The 13,945-nt window shown below is 24.8% G+C and overlaps 1 protein-coding gene across 2 annotated transcripts in view; it reads left to right on the plus strand.

The window, feature by feature from the left end:
- LOC101235696 (integral membrane protein GPR180) overlaps positions 1 to 13,945 on the plus strand; it is a 46,721-nt gene that overhangs the window by 4,707 nt on the left and 28,069 nt on the right. The gene's annotated exons all lie outside the window — the stretch shown is intronic.

Here is a 13,945-nt window from a genome sequence, read left to right on the forward strand (position 1 = left end):
AATGATTTTTAATTATCAATTTTTCAGTTATTATTTTAATCACTTGTGTTTATCTTGTTTAGTTTTTTCCTAAAATAAGGAGTTGGTTTAAAGGCATTTTTTTAAATTCATGAATATACTGGTGGACGATGCTACTTTAGTTACGATAAGAAAACTATTTTACTTAAGGCTTTAATAAATGCTTTCGTTGCAAATATCACGTTATTAGTAAATAATTATTGAGAATTGTTTAAAGTATTTTAAACATTTATTAACTATATTTAGTATATTTTATTTTAGTAGTTATTGATGTTTTAAATAATTAGTAATTATATTATTTGATACTTTAAACAACTTTTAATTAATATTTACATTACATAATATATTTACATATATTAAATTGCGTAATATTTGTAAAATTAACAAAATAGTTTTGTCTTATATACGAATAACTATTCTAACAAAAAACATAAGCATTTGATAAACGTATTTACTATTATTTTAATTTTAAAATTTTGATTTAAATATTAGCAGATCTGTTTATTTAAGTTTTATAAAAGATTAATTTTTAAAGTGATTTTAAGGTGCCTTTTAGATTAAAAATAATTAAAGAAGAGATAATTATGGTAAACATAATTTACAAAATGTTATATTTTTTTGATTATAAAGCATATTACATTTTACAAGACACATTAAAATTTAAAATTATATACAGGGTTTGTACTGTACCTAGAAAACCTGGAAAATCAGTTAGTTTTGGATAAAGTCATGGAAAACCTGGAAAAGTCAGGGATTTTTTTTCTTTTCTTTAGATAGTCATGGAAAAGTCAGGGAATTCTGATTAAAAAGTTACTTGTTTTACAATTAAGCTAATATTTTTTTGTTGGTGCTACTCATTTATTTTTTCTGAAACTTATGTTTTTTTTAGTGTTTATTCTAAGTCATCCTTAATAATAAAATCTATACTAACATGTATAATAAGATCTATATTAATATCCAACTTAAATAATAGCTAAGTTTTATAAGTTTTGTCATTCAAAGCATGTACAATTTTAGCATTTTCATTACAGTAGATAGTAATTTTAAACATTTTGTAAAAACCATTGTTGAAAATGTTCAGGGAAATTTATCTGATTTTTCAAAAAAGTCAGGGAAAAGTCAGGGAATTTTATAAAAATATTTGGCTACAAACCCTGTATGTAATATTTTTTATTCTTTAAGTATAATTTTAAAAGTTATATTTAATAAATAAGTTACATTTACTATGGGTTATTTTAAACAGATCTTAATAAAACTTTTATTAAGTTATAGTAATCGTTATTTTTATAATTTTAAAAGTCAAAAAGAAAAGAAACAAAACTTTCTGAAAAAGTTTACATTTTCCTCACTACATTCATTTAAAAATTAAATTTGCCCGATAGTTATTAAGATAGAAATTTTTTACTTTTGTTCATTTATTATCAAAAGCAGTTTACTCCTAATTGCCAAATAACATAAGTTAACTTTACTTTGAATGGATATTTTAAAATTGTTTTGTCTTTCAAAAAAGCACATTTTTTATACATTCCATTATTATAAAATTTCCTAACAAGTTTTTAAAATTAAGTTTCATAACAACTTTTATTTTTATAAAACTAACGTTCATTTAGTAACTGAAGAACAGTTATGTCATGTAATTACATAAAAAAGCTATTTCTTTTTAATTCATTTTATTGACCGAAAAATAAAGGAGGTATCTAAATTAAACTGAAAATTACTTATATACTACTTTATTTAAAGCTGAAAATTTTTAAATCTTTTTTTAGTAAAACACAAAAGAAAAATTAAAAAAGAAAAATAATTTTTGATCGCTTTTTTTTAAAAAAAAATTAAAAAAGAAAAATAATTTTTGGCGCTTTTTTTTTAGCACCCATACCGCTCCAGTGGTACTAAAACAGGTCTGTGTTTGTCCCTGGCAGTCGTTTATTTAAAATTTAATTTTGAGTAAAAAAAAAAAAATGTTAAAGAAGGTAAACCGAAAAAACAAATGCGATAAAAATGAGTTAATTTTTTTTTAAGAACAAATAAAATTTCAGTATTAAATAATATTTAGTAATATTTTAAAATAAATTTAACAGTTAAGTTAAACCTAAGCATTAACTTTAATTTTAATAAACTTAAATATATTTGTTAAATCAAAATTAAATTATATATTTTTAAAATCTAAATTGAATTATATATATTTTTTATCAGAATAAAATTATATAGTTTTAGATTAAATCATATATTTTTTTATCAGAATTAAGTTATGTTATTAAGATCTTTGCTTCAAGCTTAAAGTATTAGCATTTTTCAAGCAAAAAAAATCAATCATTACAATAAAATAAATAAAAAATAAAAATAAATTTTTAATTTTATTTGCGTTTTTTCATTAGTAAATATCGCTTATATCTAACATAATTGTCATTCAAACTTTTTGTAACAAATATTTTTGCACATTCAAAAGGCTTTTTTAAAAATTAATTACTTTTATTGTACCGCTTCTAAAACAATTTAATAGTTAAAAAATGATAAAAAGTTGCTTATGTAAGTCGCTTAAGGATGTACATAAATCGCTCTACACGTAACGCTTTAAAACAAGGCCTATATACATTCATACATTCATTTTTTTACTCAAAATTAAATTTTAAATAAACGGCTGCATAAAAAGTTTGCTCAAAACATAAGTTAAACTTTTTTTTTATAACACAAGTTAAATCGCAGCTATTATTTTTTAATAAACGATATATACAGCAATATAATTTTAATAAAAAAATTATAAACTAATAAACTTTTAATAAATGAAGTAAATAAATAGACATAATTTTTTTATTTGTTACTCTCTAATTTTTTTTATATAAAAAATAATTTGCTGTTGCAAAGCCGCAATAAAAAATTTAAGAAATAATCATTTTGAAATTTAATTCAAAAATTTAACATATTTTAATTCATTTATGCAAATATCAAGAAAAGAAATTTGTTAATATCAAACATTTTTAAAAATGTAATAAGTTTAATTATTTTATATTAAAAAAAAAATAATAATAAACAATCCTTTATAGTAGTAATAAAAAATAACTTTCAACTTGTTTTGTGGTAATTAATATTATTGCAGTAATTTTAAAAAAGCTAATGTCTTTCAAAAATAAAGAGAATTTAATGACGCAAATATCGCGTTAAGCTAATGCATTAAGCATTTTTTATTTAAAGCAAGGCCTGATATATATATAAATATGTATTTATACATATATATATATATATATATATATATATATATATATATATATATATATATATATATTAGCATAAATAAATATCTATATATATCCCTGGCTTTGGGGAGGAGAATTAACATAAATATATGTGAATTAACATAAATGTATGTTAGTTCACCTCCCCAAGGCCGAGAAGGTCACTGCAGACTAGGAGGCTACTTAATTGTAGTTATAACCCTCTCTCGACTCTATAACGTGTGCAACCCGGAAGGCTTGATATATATACATATATAATATATATGCATATAAATGTATCAAGTTTTCCTAGAAAATGCATGCAGTCGCACAGCTTGTTCATCCACATTTTAATTAATTTTTTTTAGACAAACTGACTACTTCAGTTCACATCTTTTAACTTATAAATAATTATAATATAATGTAAACGTATAATTTGCGGCAAAAAGCATAACTAATCTACTAAGAAAAAAAACATTCTTAAAAAAAGGAAATTTTGTATTATTTTTTTCAAAGTTGTTGTTGAAAAGAACATCTTTTATAACGATTTAACAACAATTAAAAGTTTTGATATACAATTTATTTACAATTTTTATCAGTCCATATAATTAAGAAACTAATTTGCTATGTACGCTGAAACTATAAGAAATTTTGTTAATTTTTTTTATTATGTTTATTTGTTTTAATGTCATTTCGCTTTAAAAAAAGTTTTTGCTATATTTGATGTTTTTTCTCAATGCTTATATAAAAGGGAAATAAAAATATAAATTGTTATTTATTTGTAAAAAAAATTATTTGAATAATATATTTTGTTAATGACAGAATAAGTTAAATAAAAGAATAACATAGTTTATTTAATAAATGTATTTACCGTATTTGATGCATGTCTGAAATTGTTTCTTTTATATTGCCCTATTTCCAATGTTAATACAAATTACTAATGGACATAACAATTGCTCTGTTTAAAAAAAATGTATTTAAAAACTTAAAAAAAAAAGTTTTAAATAGGCTCCTAAAAATTTCTTCAAAAAAGTTTAGTAAATTATCACTGCACTAACTCACAAGATTTTAGAGCATCATTTCATTTTTTTTTCACATAAAAACTTGTTTAAAAAAAAATAATTTTTTTTACAAATAAATAGCAATTATTTTTCTTGCTTTCCTGTGCATTGATAAAAACATTCAAGACATTTGAAAAACAAATTTAAAAATTGTAAAGCAAATTATAAAGTATTTCCTTAATATACTGACTGAAAAAAGTTGCGAAAAAAAAAATTTCTTATCTACTTTTTTTTTTATGAAACTTTTTTTTCGTGACATTCTTATCTACTCTTTCCCTTGACTTGTATCAATTTTGGTAGTGGAAAATAATAAACGCTCTGAAAATAAAAAAATTAAAAGAGTAGTGACTAGGCCCTGGCCCCGGCTGAAAATGAGACTTTTTGCAACCCCGGCCCAATTTATTTCTTTTCTCATAATTTGTATAAATGAATTAAAATATGTTAACTTTTTTAAATGATCACTTAAATTTTTAATTGCGGCTTTGCAACTTAAAACCCGGTGAAATTATAAAATTTAGCATGGGTTGATAGATCGGTGCTAAAAAAAATTTTTAATACTTTATATATTATAATTTTATGCTTACATTTACTATTTATTAAATACTGGCATATAATTATATATTTTTAAACTCTAGTTTACTTCCAACAAGATTGCAAGCAACCACTATTAAGTTATGAGTTACTTTAAATAGAGAATAAGTTAAAATACTAGGAAACGGTTAACTAAAGACTTAAAAACGTGTAGGTTGTATAAAAAAGGTAAACATGAAGATGGATAAGAGTTATAAGGTTTTTTGATGTGCAAAGAAAAAAACTGGATTAATAGAAGTTTTTATAGCATGAAGGGACAGATACAGTAAAAGGATGCAACTTATTGAATAAGAAGCCAAATAAGAATGAGTTTTTGTTTATCATAATAGAGCTCATTTGAGCATTCACCATGATAGTATTTGTAGAAAAAAGAAAGAAATGCAACCTTACAACAATGGGAGAGTGACTTATGCTTGGCAGATAAAGCAGGTCTAATTACATTTACAATGTGCTTTCAGACTTTTTCTAAGAGTAAAAGGGTTGTTATTCATCAATATATGAATGCCAACACAGGCTGGGACAAGAACGGCTTGCGATCGAGCACTATTGCTGACCATGCAAGTGATTTTATTTTTTGACAACTTGACCATGATTATTTATATGTTTTAAACATTTTAGAAATGCGCTGAATGTAGAAATGCTAAGCTAAACTTAAACAAGGAAAAAAGTTAAAAAAAAACTAACAAAAAAAATATTTCTAACGAAAAAAAAATTCCCTAAAGACAAAACAACAAAAAAGAAATTATATAAACACTAAAATTAAAACTTCAACTCAAAGAGAAACTTTTTGTTACCTTTTTAATTGCATTTAAAATAAATGTTATTAAAACTTACCTTTTTAAACGTTTTATTAAAGTTATGTAAAGTGCTTTTAAATTAAGTAACAAATGACTACTAATGATTGATTAATAAATGAACAAACTTTATCGAATTTCTTAAAAAGCGTTGTATATAATATTTTAAATTGTATAAACATTTATTTTTACAAAAAAGTTGCAAAAAAAAAAAAAATTGTTTAAAAAAACAGTGTAGTCTTTTTAAAATACTAGTTTTTAATAATTTCATGCTCTAATTAGCAAGTCTAGTTAAAAAAAAGGTTTTCAACTTTTTTATTCCTAAAAATAGGAAAAAATAAATAAATAAAATCCGCCTGTGATTTAAATAGAATAAACTGCCAACAAGCAATTTGATTTAATTTTAATTTTAGCATTACAACTTTATAATTAAGCATTTCACGTAGCGAATTTAAAAATTATTTTAAAAGATTTAAACTCATTTATTTCGTAATTGGAAAAAAAAATTTTTTTTTTTTTCAAAAAATAAAATGTATGTTTAAAAGATTTTAAAAAGTTGTAACTTTAATCATAAAAATTAATCGTATGAACATTACAAAATGCTTCAAAACTTTTCCATGAATCAACAAAATACATGCTAAGTAAATAAAGTTATTTTATATTCTTGTATAATTCACATAAGATGTGTAAAAGCTAGTAGTCACAAAAGGTTTTAAACTTATTCATAAATTAAAGTAACTTAATAAAAAATTCTTTCTAAAAATAATGGTCTAAAAGATTTTCAGGAAGACATGGTAAAATGGTTTCAAATGTTTAAATTTGTCATAAAAATTACATGCCTAATTAAGCCTTAGGCTGTTACAAAAGAGAGATCAAATTAAAAATCAACTGCTTGTTCTAAGCAATTAAAAATAGAGCCACTTTAGATGTAAAATTTTCATGAACATTGTTATTGTAGATAAGAAACAATACAAAGATAGAACCTTGTGGTACTCTTAAAGTTACTGGAGATGAAGAAGAGTGTAGGTGGAGGGTAGGCCTTCAAGAATAACTTTAAAACTGCAGTTATAAAGAAATAAATTAATCTCAAAACCTTTATATAAAAAAACTAACAACAGAGTAAAGACTATTCATATTATAGTTCATTCTTTGCAAGGTCATCCCAGATGGCGGTTGTGTTTTTTTAACCGTTGAAAAAAAAGGAAATAAAGAAAGAAAATCAAAAACTGAGTTAATTGTCAATTGTTGAAATAAAGAATTCAAAAATATCAAAAGAAAATAAAGAGTAAAAAACAACAAGTCATGTTATAAACAAAGAAACACTTAAAAAGTAAATACTCAAAATTAACACTTAAAAAAACTAACAAAAGAAAATTCGAACATCGATTTGTACCAAGTCGCTACCAACTTTTCTAACCTTTTTTTTCACCGAAAATAACAAAAATTTATTATTATTTATTTATTTTGTAGATGTTTTTGTGTTTGCTTTTTCGTTTTGTAGTTTTTGCTTTCATTTTGTAGTTTTTGTATTTTGCCTTTTCGTATGTGTAAAGTTTGTTTTTATTTGTGCTGTTTTGCTAATTGTTTTTATTTTTGTTTGCTTTTGTTAATAATTGAGTGTTTTCATATTTTTTGTCTTATTATTTAATTTATTATAACTATACTGTTATTATTATTATTATTATTATTTTTAAATTAATTTAATTTACACATTTTTTTGTTTTGTTTGTTTGTTTATTTTATTTAGGTGTTACTTCAATGACTAGTTTTCTATAACTATATGAGTGACACCTAATTTTGTGAAATTATAAAAAACTTGTAATTTTTCAATTTTTGGTTGAATAAATGGATTAAAAAAAAAAAAAAAGTTGGAGAGGTCAAAGTGTTTTCTAGGTTTTTGAAAAATTGGAACCACTTATTTAGCACCTTTTAAAAATTTAGCAAAAATTGAAGAGAGTTCTGGAGAAGACTTTTTTAAGGCTATGATGGAAATCTTGTCTGGAGCACAAACTGTAGAAGTTTTTCATTTAGAGTTAACTTTAGCATTGGAAGCCAGAGTGATTTGGATGTTTAACAATGGGTTAATCGGTTTAACTGGCAGTAAGAATTGGCCATTAGATTCAAGAGTCAAATTAGAGTAAGATTCCTTTGCAAATAACTCTGCTTTATTCTGGGGAAAAGTAAAAATATCAGACCCTTGAATTAGTGATTGAATGTTAGACTTACTAATGAATTTGTTAATGACACTGATGAAGACTAACTTTATGTCCCTAGAACCTAACATCTGAGATAAGATACAAGATTTAGTAAACTGAGAATAACAGAGTTTAACATCAGACAGAACCTTGTTACATTGGCTTCTTGGAATAATAAAAGGACATTTGTTCTTAAGAGAGATGTTCTTGTAAAAAAATGCAAAAAATAAATAAAGTTTAATAAAGCAACTGGTCAAGATGGTGAAAAATGTGGAGTAGAAGGCTTGACTTAAAATCGAAGTGAAGGAATAAAAGCTTTTAAACTTTTATTCCAGAAGTAATAAAAGCTTCCGAGATGCACTTTATGCATACATATTATGGATATAAACAAACATGTTTGCTATTTATTTAGATGCTGGCATACAATATTCTTACATATTTATATAAACTTTAGTATTTATATCGTGTAGTATTAGCTGAAAGAGAAGATGATCAGATAATGATCATGATCATAATGATGATGGTAATGGTAATTATGATGATCATGTTGATCGTAATGATGTTTATATATGCGTATATATAAAAAGTATAACATGAATTTTGTATAAAAAAAACATACTTTAGGATGTACAAATGTTTATGCAGCCCCGGTCACAAACCCGGCCCTGGCTATATTTTATCAAACCCGGCCCCTGTCAAATATCAATCCTGGTCGTTTACTAAAAAAGAATAAAATATTTAGGTATATTATTATTTGTCAACAATTTTTTTTTTAATATTCAATTTTTTTTAGCTTATTTTATTTAGATTTTCTATTTCGTATTGTCTTCGCACAGTGTGCCAGAATGTGGTATTTCGTATAGTCTTCGGTTCTTTTCTTTGAGTATTGCTGTTTTTTTCTCTAGTTTCTTATAGCTTTATTTTGCCGCAAATTCTTAAAATGCTAACTATATAGAAATGTAATCAAGTTGTCTTAAAAATTACTTTAGGCGTGGACAAACAAGGTGTGCGACTGCACACACTTCCCGGTAAGGCTTGATATATATACACAGGGGGTATTCTAGGAAAATAGTTTCCTTACAAAATAGGGGCATCGGTGCCCCCATTTTGTAAGGAAATTATATATATATATATATATATATATATATATATATATATATATATATATATATATGTGTATATATATATATATATATATATATTATATATATTTACTTTTTTAAATTACTGGAATATTATTTAACACGTTTTTTATTACTACTAATTGGGAATGTTTATTTTCTTTCTTTTTTTTTTTTTTTTAGATTAAATAATTAAGTTTAATATTGCATTTTTAAAAATGTTTGATATAAATAAATTTATTTCTTTTCTCATAATTTGTATAAATGAATTAAAATATGTTAACTTTTTTAAATGATCACTTAAATTTTTAATTGCGGCTTTGCAACTTAAAACGATTTTTTATTTAAAAAAAATTTGCATGTAACAAATAAAAGAATTACCTTAATTTATTTACTTTATTTATTAAAAATTTATTTTTTATTAGCGATTTAGTTGTGAAAGCAAAGATTATATTTTTAAATACTTATTATTAAAATTATATCGTTGTATATATCATTTATTAAAGAATAATTGCAATATAAAAAAAAGTTTAACTTACGTTTTGCCCAAATTTTTGATGCAGCCTCAAAATATATTTATTTAAATTTTAATTTTGAGTAAAAAAAACAACATGTTTTGGAAGGAAAACTGGAAAAATGATTGCAATAAAAATAAGCTAAATTTTTTCAAGAACAAATAAAATTTAAATTTTAAACAATATTTAATAATATTTTAAAATAAATTTGACGGTTAAGTTAAACCCAAGCATTAACTTTAATTTTAATAAACTTAAAAATATTTTTCTAATCAGAATTAAGTTATATATTTTTTAAATCTAAATTTAAATCTCTTGCTCTAGGTGTACATAAAATTGCTTAACGTGTATGTTAATTGCAGGCAGCTTGATGCTTTAAAACAAGGCCTGTATATATACATATATACAGCCTTGTTTTTTTATATATACAATGCTCGAAGTTGGGTGGGATGCTATCCTGTTACCTTTTTATAAAGTCAGGGGCTATTCTAGGAAAAAAATTTGGGCAGCAGTTCCCTCCCCCCCCTATCCCAGAGAAATTTAGCGGAATTTCGGCATTTTTTTCGCGAAAAAGCAATATTTGCCATAAAAAAATGTATTAAAAAAAAAAGATCCTCAAATTTTAATTTGGGCGGCGCCCAAATACAGTCGACACTGTTGAAAATGGTCTAGAATAGCCCCTGAAAGTATAAACCATACCGTCACTTTTTTATAAATCTCTATATATAACATTGATTATTGATTTTTTAAATCTCTATATATAACAATGATGGTATTTTTAATTTACCAAATACCATTCCATTACTTTTTTTTCTCCACTTTGAACACTGTATATTAGGGATGCACCGAACCCAGTTTTTGGCCAAACACCAAGTCCGAACGTTCTACCATAAAATTTTACCGAACACCGAACGGTTTAGCAACCGAATCTCTACTATTTTTGAAAAAAAAGACAGTTGAAAAATTGTGTTATTAAACATTTAACATTTTATTGTGTTATTAAAAATTTGTTCAAACATTAGTAAAGGTTAATAAATTTTGTTTGAAAAATTATAAAGTAACTTTGAAAAGTTAATTTATTATTAGATAATTGTTTATGGTGTAAAGAAAATAAATGTTAGCATTTTTATTTGTAGTGTAAATAAAAATGTTAATGATTTTTTTTGAAAAAATAATACAATTATTAAAGTTAGATAATATAAATAAATGTATAACTTGTAACGTATTGGATAAAATAACATAATATGTAACATGTTTGTTATATTTTAAGATATATTTACACAGTTTAAATTTAAAATGCTTTGTTTTTGGTTGAACTTCTTTTTTTATAATTTAGAAAAATATTTTAATCTTGTAAAAGTATAAAACAATGTCTTCCGATAAAATATCTTTTAAAAGTACTGTGTGGGAATACTTTGAAGTTTCTAAGAAATACATTCGTTTTTGTATCTGCCTACTATGCAAAGCAATACTCTCTAGAGGTGGGAATTGTCCAAAGACATTTACCACTAGTGTAATTAGGCGCCATTTAAAAAAAAGCACCTTGTGGAGTATGTTTGGCTGAAAAATAGTCTGATAAAAAAAAATTATTGAAGCATCAACTGTTTCTACATCAAGTGATTCGGAAATAAAAAAACAATTAACATTAGTAGAGAGTATTAATAAAAAAAGGTTGTGGAATATTAATGACAATAGAGCAATCAAGATTCACAATCGCATTGGAGAAATGATGGCATTGGATATTCAACCATACACAATTGTAGAAGATCTTGGTTTTAGAAAACTAATTGAAGAGATATGCCCTAATTACCAAATACCCAGTAGGAGTTACTTTAGTGAAAATATTGTTCCACAAATATATGGTAATCTTTTTAATTCAATCAAAAGTAATATATCTTCTGCCAGTTATATCTCGCTTACAACTGATATTTGGACAGCAAATAGTTTAAATGTTTCCTTCATAAGCATGACAGTACACTGGCTCAATAATAAATTTTCCCAACAGAGCAGTACTCAGAGTTATGCATTTTCCAGAAAGTCAAACAGGAAAAAATATAAGTGAGTATTTACATAAAGGTTTGCTAAGTTTTGAAATTCCACACACAAAAATTCACATTGTTTTACGAGATAATGCTGCCAACATGGTAGCTGGCATTAGAGACAGTGGTTTTAAGTCAATTCCATGTTTTATACATACAATACAGTTATGTATGCATGACTCAATTTTGTCGCAACAATCTGTGAAAGAAATTTTAGTTTGTTGCAGACGTCTGGCAACACATTTTCACCATTCACCAACAGCAGCAGCAAAATTAAAAGCAATTCAGGAACAACTTGGTACAAATAAGCATAGGTTAATACAAGATGTTACTACAAGATGGAATAGTTCTTACAATATGATTGAAAGGATGCTTGATCAAAAATTCCTTTGGCAACTTATACAGCCAATCATGCTACCGAATCAACATTAAATTCATTCCAATGGGGCTTATTAGATAAAGTTTTTCATATTTTAGAACCATATAAAACTTTAACCGTTAATCTCAGCAAACGTTTTTATCAGATGTTATTATGTTATTATGTCCTTCGATTATGGCTCTTAAAGTATTTTTTAATCAAGCATTAGTTTGTGAGGCTTTTTTAAGTATAAATACTTTAGTTGAACAATTGATAGAGTCAGTAGACAAAAGACTGAGTATATTTTTACATGATAAGTATTTATGTTTTTCCACTTTTTGTGACCCTAGATATAAATTAATGTATCAAAAGGAAGATGAGAATGTAATAAAAAATTGGCTAAATGAGCAGATGCAAGAAATGCAGCAACATAATTTAGAACTTGAATCCTCTGATTCTGATTGTGAAGAACCCACAGTAAGTGACACAAATGAAGTGTTTGTGAAACCATCGTATTCAAAATTTAATGAATATTTTCGGCTAGTTTCCAAACTGACAACTATAAATGAACGTGATTCCAATTTTTCAATTACTAAAGATAGCAAAAGGTTTAAAAGATCACACTCTAATGTGCAAATGATCAACATGGAGATTGAAGAGTATTTAAAACTCCCTCTTGTTATGGAAAAAGAAAGTCCTCTTTTATGGTGGAAAAATTGTGGAAACTCTTTAAAAAATTTAAAGAAAATTTCTTTCAGCACCACCTTCTGTTGAAAGTGAAAGACTTTTTAATACAGGTGGCAACATTTATGAACCAAGTAGAAACAGACTATCACCAGAAAGTGGTGAAAAATTAATGTTTATACATTATAACTTGAGGGCAACAAGTGATGATTGATTTTCATGTTTTAACATTTTATTTTTCTGAAATTATTGATTTGTGGTTGTTATTACTATTACATAATACAATTATACAATAATAACAAAATACTTAATTGGAGTGTTATTATGGAACTCCATAATAATGTTTTTCCCTAAGTTTGTTTCTTTCAAATATTTTTTATCAGTTAAACCAGTTGAGTAGCAAGTTTGTAAGAAACTTTCTCTGTTGAGAAATTTATTTATTTTACCACAGCAACAATAGGCATCATGTTTAACAAACTTAAGTTCAATAAAATATCTTTTTCGTTTAAATTCCTATTTGTTATTTTAAGATTAAAAAATGGTGATTTTATAATATTAGATTTTTGTGATGAACTAAAATAATACTCAATTGATGCAGGGGGTAGAGGGTATGCAGAGGGGGTATTTATTTTACAATTATTTTAGTTGAGTAATAGTTTTGGTAAATCTGTTATTCCATTTGGCCAGATTAAATTTATTCTGTTTTAAAAATACATAATAAAATTTAAACCAAAACTGTATTGAAATTCATTTATAAAGTCATATGCCTTTCTATGTTTAATTGGTACGCTTTTTTTAATAAAAACTTTGTCCATTTAAACCGTAGCTATGGTACAAGTTAAATTTTATTTATACTTAGATAAATTTATGATGAATTCCGAATTTGCATTATTGGCCAAACATTTGCTAAGGTTCGGCCGAACTGAACGTTCAGCAAAACCGAACGTTCGGCTGTTTAGCCCAACGTTCGACGCATCCCTACATTTTTAAAATTGAATTAAACTTTTGCTTTTTTCATAAATTATTTTCTTATAATTCCATGAATGAATCTAAATGAAAAGTGGTTTTTATTACACAATATTTTATTTGGTTTTAGAAATGATTTCTTTTATATTTTTTTATCAGAATATTGCCCTCCTTTTTAAAATTTATTAAATAACTTGTTTTACCAACTCTATATTAGTTAATGACTAAAAATTATAAAGAAAAAGTCCCCATCTGCAAAGCGTAACTTATTGTGCTTTGCAGATGGGCTTATTTTGGTAGACTGCCTTGGCACTTTTTTGCAGAGGCACTTTATTAAAATACTAAGTTTGGCAAAAACAACCGCATATGCAGAGTGCCATGGTTAAATTTGCAC

Source organism: Hydra vulgaris, chromosome 01, assembly GCF_038396675.1.
Source record: "Hydra vulgaris chromosome 01, alternate assembly HydraT2T_AEP".
Lineage (NCBI taxonomy): Eukaryota > Metazoa > Cnidaria > Hydrozoa > Anthoathecata > Hydridae > Hydra > Hydra vulgaris.